The sequence below is a fragment of the Chelonia mydas genome, chromosome 3 (genome assembly GCF_015237465.2).
Source record: "Chelonia mydas isolate rCheMyd1 chromosome 3, rCheMyd1.pri.v2, whole genome shotgun sequence".
NCBI lineage: Eukaryota > Metazoa > Chordata > Testudines > Cheloniidae > Chelonia > Chelonia mydas.
In genome coordinates this window covers 172557354-172573740 of record NC_057851.1, presented here as the reverse complement: position 1 = coordinate 172573740, position 16387 = coordinate 172557354, and the positions used below count along the sequence as shown (strand labels likewise).

General features: G+C 42.4%; 1 protein-coding gene across 2 annotated transcripts in view; it reads left to right on the top strand.

The window, feature by feature from the left end:
- The window catches only part of ACYP2 (acylphosphatase 2), a 139380-nt gene that overhangs the window by 52561 nt on the left and 70432 nt on the right, over window positions 1–16387 (top strand). The gene's annotated exons all lie outside the window — the stretch shown is intronic.

Below are 16387 nucleotides of genomic sequence, written 5' to 3'. Positions count from 1 at the left end.
TTAGCCATATCTGAAAGGAAGCAAGTGTTAATTTTAAACAGCTGCCTTTAGGTGGTAATAAGTTCTCTCATCTGCAGCTCCTAAAATGCAATCCAGAATAGTCATGTTCAGCAGGTCACAAGATTAGTTTAGGCAAATTCTCAAGTGAAACTTAGGAACAGTGAAATAAACACGAATAGAGGTGACAGAGCCTAGCCTGGGGGTGGAACACACAGTCCTTTCCAAGTTCAGGTTAATGCTGGTCATTTAAAGCATAGTAGACAATACCCCTTACCCCGTCTCTCAACCATTCCCTTTCTCTCAGAGTGAATTAACACTAAATATCAGTGGCTTTTGGAACCACTTTCAAGGTCACATCTAAATGCAGGACTCCAAAATGGCAGGGCTGTCTACCATCTATTCCCAGCTATCAGGGGAGGCACTGTGTTCCATGGTTCAAGTTTATGGAATAATGTTTCAGTTTTAACACCCTTAGCTGTAGGACCAATAACAACGTGTTGCTCTTGCCACATATTTAAAGAGAGCCAAGAGATATGCCTGGCAAGGTAATCTGGGGCTCTTACCTGGGTTTAAAATGCATACATTTAATACTCCTGAGGGCATTCTGCACCAAAAAAATTAAAAATTCTGCACAAAGTATTTTAAAATTCTGCAAAATTCTGTAAATTTTATTTGTCAAATAAATGTGGAGGCTCCAGCATGGCATTTGGGAGCACAGGCCACTGGCTGTACAGAGGTGGGAGATCACTGTGCAGCTCCCTCCTCCTTGGGACATAGATTCAGCGGTGAGGCTACACCCAACCTTGACACAGTGCAAAGACCGGGCCTGCCCCAGAAACACCCCAGGGCCCTGCCCCTCCGTGCCAGCTGTACCAGGTGTGGGCAGGCAGGCTCAGCAAGGCAGGATCCAAGTGAGAAGGGGCTTAGTGTAGGGAGACCTAGGTGTAGGTTGAGAGGGCTCTGTGTGGGACAATCTGGGTGTGGGGTGATTCAGTGGGGGATCTGGGTGGGGGGGATCTGGATGCACAAGGGCTTATTGGGGGGTTTTGGGTGCAATGGTAATGGGACTCTTCAGGGAGGTCCAGGAGAATGTGGTTGGGGCTCAGTGAGGGGGTGTCTCGGTGTGGGGGGGGATAGAGCTCGGCAGGGGGTCTGGGTGTGGGGAGCTCAGTGGGGGTGGGGTTCAGATGCTGGGGGAGTGGGGCTCAGTAGGGTAGGGATCCAGGTACAGCTGATAGGGGCTTGGTAGGATGGGGGTGCGGGTGGCTCATTGGGGTGGTGCAGGAGCAGTGGGGTTATCGGGGCAGTTCTGGGTGCAGGGGGGGTGAGGCTCAGCAGTAGGGTCTGGTTATGAGGGGGTCTGGGTGCACGGGGGTTGGGTGGATGGGGGAGCATCTACCCGTACAGTGATCCCTCCCCCTGCACCTGCGGAGCGATGGGTGCAGGAAGCGCGGGGGGAGGGTCAGTTTGCAGAGCTTCCTACAGCAGCGGGAGGTATCTGGGGGTGAGTCTGACACAGTCCCAGATGCTGTGCAGAGGAAGAGGAAGTCCCGTCCTCCCCACCCCAGCTGCGACTAGCAGCTGAGCCTAGCGCGGGGTAGGAGGCACCAGGGAGGTCTTTCCCAGTCCCACCCTCTGCCCCACAGTGAGTTACCTCTCTGCTGGCTGCCCTGGGCATCCAAAACATACTTCTTGGGAGGGTCATATGACCGCTCTTGTGGCTTCTCTTTGCTTCCCCATCAGAAAGTCATTTTTCTGCAGGGAAGCAAAGAAATCTGTGGGGGACATAAATTCTGTGCGTGCACAGTGGCGCAGAATTCCCTCAGGAGTAATTTAAAGCAATGATTTGAGTCCACAATTTGAACAATATTAAATGAACATTCATCATGTTTATATTATATGTAATTTGACTGGTACTTGATGGTGATGTTGCACATAAAGGAAGAGATTGTTGCCCAGATTCTCTGGACCAGTCAGGTTGGGCCCAGCACAGGTGCAAGTTGGGTGTGAGAGACAAAAATGCCAGTTTTGCAGCTCTCTGATTCAGCCTACTCCTCAGTGCTAGGTAGAGCAGCCTGCAGGCTGCTGTATCTCACACTAGTTGGCAAATGGCACCCTGAGGCCATTACAGCAGACAATGATCACCAAAGTATAAGGATGCCCCAGCCATGCCCTCGGCATCTGAGGCAAAGTAATGGTGTCAATATCAGCAATTCATCATCACCCAAAAGATTCTTCTACGCAGAGGAAATCCTCCCATGACAAATGAGGCCAGGGTTATGGCTGCTTTGTGCCACCAGAATGGGACCAGGTGACCAGAGGCCACTAGGAAATCACGCTGTATGAATTCAAACTATTTAGGCATGTACTGTATCTTTTAAAATAATTATATCAAATTAATAGTTTTCCAATCAGCATAATCTCAGTAAGAGTATTTATTCTTTTAAGAAAAGACAGAGAGGGACATAAAAAAGCAATTTGTATCGGTTCTTGTTTTGTGTCCCCCACAATGTTGTAGAATAAGTTGTGTTCCAGTATTGTGAGTGCCTGCCAGTGTGTGTGTGATACATATAAGAGCAGAATCTAACCTTTCATTTTTAAAAAAAGCAAGTTTCCAGCCTTCATGGTTGCAAAAATCACCATCCAAATATGAACCAAGGCAGTGCTGTCTTCATAAGTCTGCAGAGAGCATGAAACAGTAACTCTGAGAGGCATGTACTTCTCTACCACCATGTAATCTAACTGGGATGTTTACTCTAAAGTGTGCTGGTGACATTTTAAATATCAGGACTATTTTAAAGTGCCTTGGGTTTCAGTGAGTTGAAAGCGGCTAAAGAAATATCAAATACGATTAATAGTAATAAATGCAGCAAAATTGTTACAATAAATGTCTGCATAATAAGAAGCAAAATACAAACATTTGTAATTTGATTAGTAAACTGTTCCATTTATTATTTATTATTTTGCAGCACATAGGGCTCCTTACAGATAAAATAGAAAGACTGGTCTCTGGCCAGAAGAGCTAACACTATAGATGTGAGTTGGTGAGTGAAGGTAATAACAATAGGGAGGGGAGAAGAATGTCATGGGTAACAATAGGTATGTGCATATCTTTGTGTACTCTCTCTCTCTCTCTCTCTCTCTCTAGTATATATATGTATAATTTATATCATAATTATTGACTCATTTGGGGCCATTGCAGAAGATGTGAACGCAAAGAAAGGACTTGGATAAACAGAGGGTAGTAGCTTGGTAGACCATCATTGGGAGTGTGTTCCAGGAGTTAGGAGGAGTCTGGAAAAAAGCACAGAGATGGTTTTAGGAGACAAATGACCTCAATTATTCCATTTCCCCTCTTATTCTCAAGGGGTGTGTGTGTGGGAGAGGGGGAATGAGGGTTAGCATGGGATCAGAAGGAAATAGAGAAGTACGTTTATCTCTGGAATGAGACTGGCATAATTGAAGACATAATAAGTGTAAGAGTATATCGGAGCCAGATTGTTTAGTTCTTCTTTGAGTGCTTGCTAATGTTGATTCTATTCTAGGTGTGTGCGTGTCCACGTGCACAGTTGTCAGTATTTTTTGCCTTAGTTGTATCCATAGGACTGGCTATGTCGCTCTCTGGAGTGCTGCACTCATGCGCTGGTATATTAGACGCTGCCAGCCCTATGCCCTCTCAGTTCCTCCTTACTGCCCTTAATGGTGGGTCAGAGAGCCTTCCCCTTGCCTTACAAGTGGGTAGCGGTTTTTCCAGCACCTCTTGCCTTCTCTTTGTACATAGCTGCTGATAGTAGTTAATTAGTAATTAGCTGCTGAGTTGTTAGTGTTAGTTTAGCACTCTAGAGTCCCAGCAGAGACTTTGCCCCAGGGTAGGGCATGCCCCGGTCCCTGGGTTTCAAGCCTTGGTCAGCTTGCAACAGGCCTATGCCAGTCAGCGCCCCCCATAGCAGCTGTCTAAAGTGCTTGGAAGAGTCACACTTAAAAGATAAGTGTCAAATTTGTAAAAACTTTTGGCCCAGGACTCAAAAGGAGCACGACATTCGTTTAAGCCTTCCCACTGCGATTCTATGCCTAGCACCTCAGTGTCAGTGAGGAGCACACTGCCAGCCCCAAGTTCTGCCTGGCACAGTTCCCCTTCACCAGTGCCTAAGAAGCACCTGAAAAAGCGAGGTTGCCCAGCACCAAGCAAGGAGGGACAAGGGGTGTTGGGCAAAAGACCCAGTTCTGGCCACCCGTCTACCCCGGAGACTCAAGGTGGTATCTCTTTGGCTGGTCACCACAGCTCCCCCAAGGATCCGACTATGATTCCTGGGAGCGGCAGGGGACCACGGCATCTAGTTGTGCCTTTGACACCCATGTCCCTGCAGGCAGCTAGGGACCCAAGAGCCCTTCCAGTACCATCACCACCGTGTACAGCGCTTGTTACGACTAAGGCGCCCCAGTTCAAAGGCAAGGTAGCCAGGGGACCACCTCAGATAGCAGTGAAATGTCATTGGTCCCCGTAGCAGAGGCATTGTTCCCCAACTCCACAACCAAGATCCCTGACTCAGCAACCCCGGTCTCCGGCTAGACAGCCCAGGTCGCCGGCACCGTGCTCGTGGTCTCCACTGACGTGGTGCAGGTCACCCGCAGCGAGGCTTCGGTCTCTGTACACTTGGCACCGATACTGCTCTTGCCAGCCGATTCCCGGATGCAGGTCTCCATCAGTACATAGACCCCTGCCGGTGCAGGACTGCTCTCCACCGCAGTACCGATCCCCACATCCCTGGCACCAGTCTACGAAGGGGCATCAATCTCCACACTCAAGGCACCTGGTCCCCGGCACGTAGGGTCATCCTCCAGATGGCCCATGGCTCCACTTTGGTCACCGGAAAGGGACTCATCAGGGTTGGAGCGGGACTTTAGCCCCTTGTCACGGCAGCAGCAACCATCATGGGCACCGGAGACTGGCTCAGCTCCTGCGGTGGCGGCATGGCAGCAGAGCCAGTGGCCAGCCCAAAGACCCTGTTGGAATGCATGGGGCATGCCAATGATGCCACTGCCCTTCTCACACCATTTCTCCCAGGCTGCTTTGGAGAAGCAACCACCCACACCGTCGGCTCTGGACACGGTGCACAACACGGACTCTGACACTGGGGTAGAGGTGCGGGTACCCACTCCAAGGGAGCCCTCCCCTGTGACAGGGGACAGTGCCCCCTGCCCCCCCCCCCCGTGGTACAGTCCTCATTTTCGTCACCTGAGGAGACGGTAGTGGTACCCTCACATGCCAGCCTGCCTGATGACTTTAAGGAACACCAAGCCCTGCTTACAAAGGTGGCATCTAACTTGAGCTTGGAGGTGGAGGAACTGGCAGAACAGTTGGACAACCAGTTCGATGTCCTAACTGTGGCAACCCCATCACGTGTGGTGCTGCCTGTCCCTGAGGGGGTACTAAAAATAGCCAAAGCCCTGTGGCAAACTCCTTCCTCTATTTTTCCTGCCTCCAGACAGGCAGAAAACAAATATTTCATCTCAGCTAAGGGGTTTGGATATTTGTATACCCATCTACCCCCAGGGTTGCTAGTCATATCGATGGCCAATAAGCGGGGCAGGCAAGGGCAAGTAAGTTCCACACCAAAGAACAAAGATGCTAGGAAGCTGGATCTTTTTGGATGTAAAGTTTATTCGACAGCCAGCCTTCAGTTTCAAGTATTGAAAAAAATAGCCTTGTTGGAGAGATATAATTTTAATTTGTGGAACTCCCTTAAAAAGTTAAAAAGAAAAGGAGTACTTGTGGCACCTTAGAGACTAACCAGTTTATTTGAGCATGAGCTTTCGTGAGCTACAGCTCACTTCATCGGATGCATAGTCTTAAAAAGTTGAAAGACTCCTTGCCTCCGGACATGGGCCAGGAGCTCACTACCATCCTGGAGGAGGGCACCACTGGAGCCAGGGACTCTCTCCAGATGGCCTGGGATGCAGCCGATTATGTGGCTAGGGTCATCACCTTTGCCCCCGTTCCTGGCTCCAGCCCTTGGGTCTGTTCCAGGAAATGCAGTCCTCCATCCAGGACCTTCTGTTCGAGGATAATGGGCTCTTTTTTGGAACAGACGGATGCGAGGCTGCATGGACTCAAGGATTCTCGAGCCACACTTTGCTTGCTGAGCCTTCAGATGTCGCAAACAGCGAGGAAACAGTTCTGCCTGCCCCCGGCTCCTCTCGGCAAGCCTCTCGGCAAAGCTTCTTAGGAGAAAAGAAAGAGACAGAGCAATATTGCAAGCCCCATGACTGTGAACTGAGAACCCACCTCCAGGGATATTACTTGTGAGTCACCTGGAATGGAATCCACATGAGCAAGCACACAAAGAAGCAAAAACGGCTATCTACCTTTTCGTAACTGTTGTTCTTCGAGATGTGTTGCTCATGTCCATTCCATTACCCACCTTCCTACCCCTCTGTTGGAGTTGCTGGCAAGAAGGAACTGAGAGGGCGTAGGGCCGGCGGCGCCTAATATACCGGCGCATGAGCGCAGCACTCCAGAGGGTGCCACAGCCAGCCCTATGGATACCACTAAAATTCTGACAACTTTGCACATGGGCGTGCACACACCTAGAGTGGAATGGGTATGAGCAACACATTTCGTAGAACAGTTATGAAAAAAGTAGGTAACCATTTTTATGAAGCTTTATAGCTGGAGAAAGCTAGAAAGTAAATAGAAAGATGGTACCAGGATGTGGTGTGATCCTGCCTTCTAGCACCACAGAAACTGTCCTAGACTGCATTGTCTGTGGATCCATTGTGCCATTTATTTGAATTTTTTCCACTAACAGCCTTACAGTCCCATGCAATAGAACTATTTACAACATCCTCTGTACTTCTGGTCCTCCCCTGAGGACCTGAGAGGTCCAGAGATTTCCATTCCCTGTAGGCTCTGAGAGATTGGGTTTAGCCAACCCTGTTCCTGTATCCTGTGGTATTTGCTTCCCGAGCTGCTGTATCAGCCTCGAGCTGATGGGCTAATTGGCTCATCCAGCCCACCATCCTGGTTAGCTAATTACCTGTAATTACCTCAGTCAGCTTTCTGTGGGGGAACTAAAGAGTGATCAGAGTGCAGGCTTACCTGTTAACTCCCTGCACTCTGCAACAAAAGGAAATTTACTTTTAGGTGAGTAATTATAAGAACGTAATTGATTAAAAAAATCTGCTAGTGTCATGAGGATCCTCAATGACCACTCTTCAGACATTTTTGTACCATTTAAATCAATGGCAGCTTTGCCTGAGTAAGTGTTCAATGATCAGGCCCTTTTTGAGAGCGTTACCAACTCTCACAATTTTTTCATGACTCTTGTAATATCTCATGATTTTCTTAAAAGCCCCAGTTCTTGGAATGATGTTATACTAGGATCTTGGCTTTCATTTAGTTTCTGATTGCAAAGAAAAGCTGAAAACATGAACACCAAAGCCTCAGAAGGCAAATAAAAAGAACCCCAACCTTATTTTGTTTAAATCTCATGGGTTGTTGTTTTTTTTTTAGCCAATCTCATGATTTTTTGGCACTAGACTCATGATTTGAACTCTTGGAATTGGCGGTACTATTTACTGAAAGAGGAACATGTATACTTACTGTGAATGGGTTCCAGCAACTTAGAATGTTTTCTTGTTCTGTGCCATTTCTGTCCAGAGCCATAGCAAGATGATCAGAACTCTGTTGTTCCTAACATCTTTTGACACCTTTTTAGGGCTAGTAAATAAAAGGGTCGACAGTGAGTAAAGGAGATAATATGTGTTCAGTATTAAGCCATCTAAAATTATGTTTAGGGAATAACAATCCTGACTCATGGTTTTTTTTGTTTTAAATTAGACCCTGTGTAATTCTTGAGTTAATGTTTAGATTTATGAGGGTTGTTTTTTTAAAGTAGTTTTGACTGAATTTTGAATTGTTCTTCTGGGATGTAATGAGGCCAGTTCAGCAAGTGCTGCCAAACCTGAAGCTGCAGGGAGGAGGCAGGATGAACTGATAGTGTAATGTCTACTGCTCATGCACCAGTATAGTATGGTGTGGAATATATACTGATTCATGATTTGAGCTCTAGGTAGATACTTAAGTCCTCAGAGGGAAAAATACATGCACCACTTCTGGACACATTTTTGCCTCATCTACCCAGTGGGATTTAACTACAACCTTTACACATGTACACAGCACCTGGCATGGTTCTGAAGTATTGTAGGTAGGAGAAGATTGCACAAAAAATCATGGAGGTGGGGAGAGGGCTCAAAGGAATGGCTTTGCAATAGAGTTCAGATCACCTTACTTTCCTGGTTACTGTTTACCCGAGGAAGTGCTTATGGGTAAAATTGTTCCTTTATTAATAAAATCCAGCTGAATATATTTAAAATAAAAATATTTTAAAAGAGTTAAATGATATCCCTTAAATTAGGTGAGGTTGTGATTATTGAAATTATTGTGTGATCATCTGATTGAACAGTTAATTATGGTTATGTGTTTTTTTCTCATGTAGACCCAGCCAGATATAGAAACTAAAGCCAGGACTTTAAAAGCAGATAACCTTTATTCTTTTTAATTCTAATAAATGGGAAAAATATTATCCTCCTTCCTTCCCCACACTAACATTATTTTGCACTGTAGAAATCTTTGGCATCAAAATGGCACCCTGCAGCACCTTTCTCCCAGGCTGTCTAGAAATAATTTTATTTATGGCATTCGGGGTTGTTTTCAGCCTATATTGTTACATACAAAATCTCCTTTGATTTTCCACGCTTAATTTCTGGACCTTTCTTTAGAATGCAAATCATAAATGGTTATCTGTGTATATACAGCATCCTGATGTTAGTGGAGATCTGTGAGCATGGGAGCTACTGTACATGGAGAATCAGAGAAAATCAGTCAAAGCCATACTGATCTGGTTCAAAAAATTAACTTTATAAGTAGGGCTGTTGATTAATCGCAGTTAACTCACATGATTAACTCAACAAAATTAATCGCGTTTAAAAAAATTAATCATGATTAATTGCAGTTTTAATCACACTTAAACAATAGAATACCATTTGAAATTTATTAAATATTTTGGATGTTTTTCTACATTTTCAAATATATTGATTTCAATTACAACACAGACTACAAAGTGTACAGTACTCACTATATTATTTTTATTACAAATATTAGCACTGTAAAAATAAAAGATAGTATTTTTCAATTCACTTAATATAAGTACTGTAGTGCAGTCTCTTTACCACGAAAGTTGAACTTACAAATGTAGAATTAAGTACAAAAAATAACTGCATTCAAAAATAAAACAATGTAAAACTTTAGAGCCTACCTGTCCACTCAGTCCTATTTCTTGTTCAGCCAATCACTCACACAAACAAGTTTGTTTACATTTGCGGGAGATAATGCTGCCCGCTTCTTATTTACAATGTCACCTGAAAGTGAAAACAGATGTTAGCATGGCACTTTTGTAGCTGGCATTGCAAGGTATTTATGTGCCAGATATGCTAACCATTTGTATGTCCCTTCATGCTTTAGCCACCATTCCAGAAGATATGCTTCCATGCTGATGATGCTCATTAAAAAAAAAGCGTTAATTAAATTTCGAACTGAACTCTTTGGGGGAGAATTGTATATCTCCTGCTCTGTGTTTTACCCACATTCTGCCATATATTTCATATTATAGCAGTCTTGGATGATGACCCAGCATGTTGTTCGTTTTAAGAAAACTTTCACTACAGATTTGACAAAACTCAAAGAAGGTACCAATGTGAGTTTTCTAAAAATAGCTACATCACTCGACCCAAGATTTAAGAATATGAAGTGTTTTCTAAAATCTGATCAGGATGAGGTGTCGAGCATGCTTTCAGAAGTCTTAAAAGAGCAACACTCCCATGCGGAAACTATAGAACCCAAACCACCAAAAAAGAAAATCAACCTTCTGTTCGTGGCATCTGACTCAGACAATGAAAATGAATATGTGTTGGTTTGCACTGCTTTGGATTGTTATCAAGCAAGACCCATCATCAGTAAGGACGCATGTCCTCTGGAATGGTGGTTAAATCACGAAGGGACAGATGAATCTTTAGGGCATCTGGCATGTAAATATCTTGCAATGTGCAATCAATTTTTTTAATCACATGACAGTCCTATTTATAAGACATTACTTTTGCAGCTGTTTAGGTCACTTCATCAACTCTATGTAGCTTTCTGAGTGTCCAAGGCTTCTTAGTTGGAGTCAGTTCTCATTCTATACATATAGAGAATTTGCTCCCAAGATCTGGCAAATACACAAGAGAACAGTGGTTAGATGTTGATAGATGTTTGGCTGTGTGTGTGTGTGTGTGTGTGTGTATTCCCTCTGTGTGCCGCCCCAGCCCTGCGCAGACCCAGTGAGTGAACCACCCAATGACCACAAGATCTGCTAAGGGACGAAGGCACCCAGCCAGGTTTATTGTCGACAAAACATGGTACTAGTATCCTGAAGACTCTACCGGACCACTAATACATGTATGCCCATAACAATGGACCAGCTCAGTGAACGGCAGGACTTTCCATTCCTCCCTAAGGCCAGACAAAGATATGCCCTCTGAGATATATCTTTATACCCTGATACAAAAAGTTAGGACTGCCCTTTTGACATAGTTAGTTACTGCCCTCTGTCACTATTTATCACCCATCATTTTGTACATGTTGGTTCAATCAAAACATCTCTACTATGTACTGTCATCCTGACCTTATCTTTTAGGAGGAGTCAGTGTATTCCTGTTATCCTTGAGGAATGTTTTTGTACTATCCTTGATATCGGGATGTTCTGGTACCACTTGATATCAGGATGTGTTTGCATGAGTACTCTGTGACGAGCACTTCTTAGGAATATGCATTTCTGCAGTATCAGCCTTGTTCTTGCCAGATTCTGTGAGTAGCTCAGGCCTCATACCAGGCCTCTGATACAAGGGCTTATGTCCCAGGCTCTCTTCCTACTACAAGAACCAAGATTAATGTTGGGTTTGTATACGTGTGTAATTTTTCACCATTTCTCTTGTTTCCAAAGTAGTTATCCTGGATGGCGAGCAAGGGTTTATTATCTGATTTGTGTTAACTGACATTTATCCAGTTGGTTTCATATTGTTGTAGCGTTAGTAGAGGAAAAGGTTTACAAAAGTCATGTTTTTTTCTCGGTTTGTGCTCCCTTGCACGGATCCCAGGTTCCTAGGGGAACAAAATTGGGTATATCTGGAGTTGGCAAAGTTTTTGCTGTTGAGTAATCTCTTTTTAAATTTTTCTTTAAAACGTTGTAGTATTTAAATTGAATAGCCAAGAAACTATTTTCTGGTAGACTTGCAGTGTGTAAATATAGTTAATGTCAGAAAAGTTTTACATCTTTTAGCATGTGGGCTCAGTTTTCTGCTCTGTACCCTTTGAAAAATGGCACTGAAAGTATTTGTTTATTTGATTTACTAAATGCGCTTATGATTTCTAGGTCAAATACTGTAGTCATTACACACTTTTTACTCATCAACCAAAACTCCCATACTATAGAGTCATCAAGTGTTTTCCTGAGTAAAAACATAAGGATTTGATTGCATATACAATATTAGAAACACATTAATTAAGCTGTCAGTTTAATGGTTGAAAAATTGAGTCAATGTCAAACAAAGACATCAAAATCATTTACCCTAAAAATAAGAAATCTAACCCCCCCACCTACACATCACTCATTCAGGCAAAAAGCATAATTAAATATCTAGGGCATCAGGGAATAACGAAAGAACTAACAATTTTGGTTTCTTGCAGACCAGCAGGAGGAGCGAGTTCCAGAGTCGAGGGATAATAATTTAAAGTGTTGGGGGTAGTTTTTGTGTTTGTGTGTGGGGTGTGTGTGTGCGTGCCTGTGCGCATGCAACAGTAAAACCAGCTGATTGAAAACCTCAAAGAAAAAGAGAAATGATCCATTAATATATTTGTTTAAACAGCCAATTTGCTCTTAGAAGTTTTAAAAAAAACCTTAACTGAGTTGGCTGAACCAGCTTCCTGATGGTTAGTCCTCAGTCTAACTCTTAAGGGGATTACCCAAAAAGAAAAGAATGAACGTTATTGAATAGCAATTTCAGAAAATAACAGCATGTATATTTTTCCAAAAAACACCCAAAACATAAAATATTTTATATTATTTTTATTTGTTTGATTTTTTTAAAAAGAGCTTGTCTTTATACTAGGTATTTCTATGAAAGGTAAAACAACAATGAAAGTAGAAAATATTGAGCTCAGATTAGAAGGCCAGATGCTTATGTCTTTACTTGTGTTGAATAGTACTTTTTTTTAACTCAGTGGATAGAATAAGGGGCTACACAGTACAAGTAAGTGTATTGGAATCTGGCCCTTAGTGAATGAGGGTATAGTCAGTGGTGAGCTGGAGCCAGTTCGCACCCATTCGCGCGAACCCCACAGTTGTTAAATTTTGAAGCCGGTTTAGAACCGGTTGTTAGAGGGGCGGGCAAACTGTGGCCTGCAGACCACATGCAGCCGGCGGGACCGTCCTTTCCATCCCACCTGAGCTCTCAGCTGGGGAAGCTCCCCTGAGAATTTTTACTCACCCAGCAGCACTCCGGGCCTTCGGCAGCACTTCAGCGGCGGGTCCCTCACTCGCTCCGGGCCTTCAGCGGCACTTCAGCGGCAGGTCCTTCAGTGCCGCCAAAGACCCGGAGCGACTGAAGGACGTGTCACCAAAGTGCCACCAAAGACCCGGAGCGACTGAAGGAACCGGTTCTTCAGCTTCTGGCAGCTCATCACTGGATATAGTGAATAATAATGCACATGGTATATTTGACTTAACAGGATTGTACTGTTTCACCTACCCATTTAAATCAATCTGAATGCATTTATATATGCTGGTAAGGCAAGCAAAAAATAATGCATCATATAGGGTTTTCATTTTAGATGTAAACTAATATTTGCAACTAAAGGTCTGCCAGATAGAAAACAAACTTGTAGTAAAAATTAAATCTATTTAAATCCAATAAAATATTTCTCACAGGGGTCCTGGTTTCCATGTCAGCCCACCCACTGGGCTCCTGTTTCAACTACTATATGCAGTGTTGTAGCCATGTTGGTCCCAGCATATCAGAGAGACAAGGTGGGGGAGGTAATATATTTTATTGGGCCAGCTTCAGTTAGTGGGAGGGACAAACTTTCAAGCTTCACAGAGCTCTGAAGAAGACCCATAAAAGATATTACCTCACCCATGTTGTCTCACATTACTACTACTCATTTTCTCATTTCAGTGTGGACTTTCTGTGGGTGGCATAAGAAATAAATAGCCTTTTAAAACTTCACAACTAGTTCCTGTAATCCTTACCCAAGCAAAACTACTAGTGAAGTCAGACTATTTCTCATGTGGGTCCTTAGAATATTAATTTAAAGTTTTTTGCCAGTCATTACTAAAAATAAAAATAAAGCTTAAATCCAAGTCCATAGTTTGTAATTTGCTTGACCATGTTCATTCTTTTCAACTTTCAACTAGTTGTGAAACAAGATCCTTAGCATCCTTGTAGAGGGGAAAATACCAAAAACCCTGATCACAATAACATTTAATTTTTAAAAAAAGGAACTACACAAGAATGAGGACATTAATTAGATGGAAATTAAAAAGAGCAGTCACAAGGGTAAAATGTCTACAAGTAGCATGGAGATTTCTTAAAAACACCATAATATAGGCTCTATACCCCAAATCAAAAAAGACAAAGAGGACCAAAAGAATGCCACCATAACTAAACAGCAGAGTGATGGAGGCTGTTAGAGGCAAAAAGGCATCCTTTAAAATTTGGAAGTCAAATCCTAAAATTTCCACCTAACATGCAGCAGAAGTCCAAAAGGCTAACAGTATGTAAGGGGCTATTAGAAAAGTGATAGAAAATAGGAAAGAAAATATAATTCCACTATATTAATCTATTCTGTGGCCAGTTCTGGTCACCCCATCTAAAAAAGGATATAGTAGAATGAGAAAAGTTTCAGAGAAGGTCAACTAAGATAATCCAGGGTATGAAATGGCTTCCATAAGAGGAGAGACTAAAAAGATTAGGGCAGTTCAGCTCAGAAGAGAGATGACTAAGGGGGATATGATAGAGGGCTATAAAATTATAAATGATGTGGAAAGAGCAAATAGAGAAGAACCAGGGGTCACCCGATGAAATTAATAGGCAGCAAGTTTAATACAAAGAGGAAGTCCTTTGTAATACAATGCACATCTAACCTGTGGAATACATTTCCAGTGGATGTCGTGATGGCCAAAAGTATAAGTGGGTTAAAGAAAGACCTGGATAAATTCATGGATGGGGGGGGGTCCATCAATGACCATTAACCAAGTTGGTCAGGGATGCAACCCCATGGTTGAAGTGACCCTAAACCTCTGACTACTGGAAGCTTGAAGTGGAAGACAGCAGAGTATCCCTCCATAATTGCTTTGTTCCCTACACTTTGCCTGAAGCTCTGGTATGAGCCACTGTTGGAGACAGGATAATGGGCAGGATGGACCATAGTCTGACCCAACATGGCAGGTCTTATATTTTTATGTTAAGATTTTTTGGACTCAGAAAATATTTTTTCATGCATAAAAATAAAAATAATTTTCATCGCTTTCTATAGGCATTCAAGCCATTTCTGTATTATTTATTAGGATGCTTTTTTAAAAAATTGTGGCTACAAAGTAGGCATTTTATTAACTGTGTGTCCATTACTGGTTTTGTGGATTGTTTGTGGGTTTTTTAGGCATATGCTGTCAGCCTTTAATTTGGTGAAAAGCATCTGCTTTCCGATTTTTACACCGAATTTGAGCCATAGTGTATTTAAACATTCTAATTGTGTTTATATAGTGTTCAGTCACACTACAGAAAATACCAGCCAAACAAGGCGCTCAAACATGAGTGGGGACTCAAATAAAGGGGTAGTCAGCTGTCCTTTCAGAAATTCAGTATACTTAATCCAAACTGGCTTTAGGAGAAAATGCAATGGCTACAGGGCCAGATCTTAGTATTAAAACAGTTAAAAAGACATCACATGAATCATAAGCAGGTTGAGAGTTGTAATATGACTGCACTTCGGTCAGTTAGCCTTTAAAAGAAATCCTAAGACGTTGGGAATTATTTCCTGTGAAAATTACTCACATCTAATTGAATCTCCTCTCAGTATGCTTGAGTTAACTTCCAAATAGATAGGAATTCTTTATAATATAATTATTCCTCAGCTTGCAGTTTAAAAAGTCCCAGACTACATATAAAGTGCTAAATGGGAGTAGTAAGTGTTCAGAACCTTTCAAGGTTTGGGCCAACTTTGCATTTATATAGTAAAATCTTTCATCCCAAGTATATTAAAAGAAACTGTAATTATGCTGAAAGACCCCCTCCAAATCATAGTTTTTAATATTTAGTACAGATAAAACAAAGATGAAACTAATAGAAAATCCACAGTCCTTGAGGGAATTGAAAGTTCTAAGAGTAAAATTTCTGGAAGGTTTTGCCAGTTTTCTGATTATATTTGCAGTTTTATTCTGCCAGTTACTGAGAACTCCTCACCCCGAGGTTTATTAAATTATTTGGCAGACATTTGATACTGTTTCGACAATGTTGTTAACAGCCTCATTCATTCTAAGGTGTATAAATCCGTTTAATCTCTCTTTAAGAAAGGCCATTCATAGAATTTTACTCTTTTGTCCAGGTTGTTGCTAAGGTGTGGTCAAAGAGCTGTCATGAGCTGTCATGAGATCTGAAATATAGTTACTAAATAGTATGCTACTATAAATAAAAAGAAACAATGGGAAAAATATGTATAATTAAGCTACCTTTAAATTGCTAAAAATAACAAAAATAGTTAGTCATTAACGTATTACTCTTTTGTTTCATCTGCTTTAATCCATCATCACAAAATAGAGTAAAACAACCAAAAACTCATTACTAGGCCTTAAATCAAGGTTAGTAATTCTTCAGATCACAGTAGTCAACACTAATCACAAATCATCCTTCATGTGTTTTGACAGTTTAGGCCCAAAACATTGATCATTTTCTCCTCCTCTCTCAGCAAAAAACACTACTGCTATTTTTTTGTGTGAAGGTCAGAGAGTTATGCACACAGGCATACTCCTTCTTTCCAAACCCGCAGATCTAGTATTCCTGAATCCAAAGTTGAGGTTTTAAAAGCTCAGTTTATAAGCTCATTGATTTAATGGGGAACATAACTGTCAAAAATACCTCAGAATTGTTTTATGGCTAGTTCCAAACAATCATTCCTGCTGTGCTTGTCAAAACCTTTCTGCAAGACAAATAGCTTCATGTTTAAGTGCCCATTTGCACGTACAGTTGTTCATTTTGGGTGCACGTATGTGGGATTTAGTGGGTACATCCGTTGAGC